General features: G+C 43.1%; 1 non-coding gene across 1 annotated transcript; it reads left to right on the forward strand.

Annotated features, from left to right (window-relative positions):
* Positions 1 to 830: 830 nt before the first annotated feature.
* On the forward strand, positions 831 to 902 carry trnaw-cca (transfer RNA tryptophan (anticodon CCA)). The gene has a single exon. It is a non-coding gene; the product is annotated as a tRNA-Trp (tRNA).
* Positions 903 to 1,709: the final 807 nt, after the last annotated feature.

Below are 1,709 nucleotides of genomic sequence, written 5' to 3' on the forward strand. Positions count from 1 at the left end.
GCATTAATTTCTTAATTTATAAACACAAATTTTGTGTTTTTATGCCATAACAGCTATTTCATTGAAAGTATTTTTTTCATTGTATGGTATACATGTTTTATATATATCTTTATAGCCCATATGAACATGAGGTTGTTTGTTATTTGCTACAAATTATATATATATATATATATATATATATATATATATGGGCTATAAAGATATATGTAAAACATGTATACCATACAATGATATATACAGTATATTTATACATACATTTTATGCAGTTTCCAGTCACAAATCTACATAATTTCACACAGAAATTAACCTGGGTCACAGGTAATTTATCGTTATTCATAATCAGATCTCTTTGTAGACTACTGGATGATTTCAACCTCGTCAGGGGTGGGACTCGAACCGACGTCTTTCGCATCAGCGATTTGCCCTGTGAAATGAATAAAAAGGCAATTTTCTAAGAAATTTGAACATCAATATTATAAAAATCATACAGAAATGTGAAAGGTGGGTTAAATTTTCCCTTTCCTTTCTTTTTTCTTTATTTTTTCTCCCTTTTCCCTCTATTTTCTCTCTTTTTCCTTCTTCCCCTTCTTCTCCCTTCTCCCCACCCCCAAACAGACTATTGTTCCCCAGCTTTGGCGAAAACGGTTAGCGCGTTCGACTGTTAACTGAAAGGTTGGTGGTTCGAGCCCACCCAGGGACGCGCTAAGGTTTTCGTTGCCACATACAGCACAGCTGACGCATGTCTGTTCGGCCATCGGGACGGAGGTACCGTCACGAGGCTTTACGCCAGAGCATGACTAGGAGCACCGTGATTGTGTAGGCCAAGGAGAGGCCTCGTGGCGCAACGGTAGCGCGTCTGACTCCAGATCAGAAGGTTGCGTATTCAAATCACGTTGTGGTCACTGGTTCTTTGTGCTTGGAAGCCTTGTTAGCGATGCCTTGTGGCTGCTGTCGCACTTAGGCTTGACTGACTGCTGCTAGCTAACCGGTTGCTGGATCAGAAGGAGCTTTTTGCACCTACGGGATTGTCCACTTTAACACTGTTGGACGTTTAGGATGTTTTCTATGTAGAGGTGATGTTCAAAATGTGAAGACAGTGATAGGACGTGTCGTAAAAAAGGTCCCCGCTGTACCTGCTGTACTTTTGAATTGTCGGCACTCGGGACACAACACTGTGTATCCAGCACATGTTACCTGAGGCCTCAGGAAGCACATTACAATAGAAGGTAAATACTGTGTGCTCACTTGAATTTGGATGGTGCAAAGGGCCTTAAAAGTAGGAGGAGCCCAGAAAGGCTCATAAACAAGATCAGTGGCAATTTGTTTGACCTCCTACACAGCTGCCTCACTGTGAAACAACGAGGTATTTCCAAGTGAAAGAGCAGCTAAGAAACCCACCGTTTTCCCATTCCGGGAGTTGTGCCCGAGCCGCCTGGGTGAAAACCAGGAACCCTAACGGCTAGGCCATATGGGAGACCGCAGCACCCGACTTGGAGGGGATATGCACGTCAACTGTTTTCCAGCTCAGAGGAAGCGTAGTAAAACCACACGTTTGAAGAGCATCGCACAAAACTCTCTATCTATCTGAGCACATGTTGACAATAAACTCGCAACAAGCAGAGGAAAACCAAGAGCCCCAAAACAGCCAGGAGACAGCGACGTGCAGAGGCAATCCGACAGAGGCGGATTCTTAAACTCTCTGATTCCTA

The sequence above is a fragment of the Triplophysa rosa genome, linkage group LG21 (genome assembly GCF_024868665.1).
Source record: "Triplophysa rosa linkage group LG21, Trosa_1v2, whole genome shotgun sequence".
In the NCBI taxonomy this organism is placed as follows: Eukaryota; Metazoa; Chordata; class Actinopteri; order Cypriniformes; family Nemacheilidae; genus Triplophysa; species Triplophysa rosa.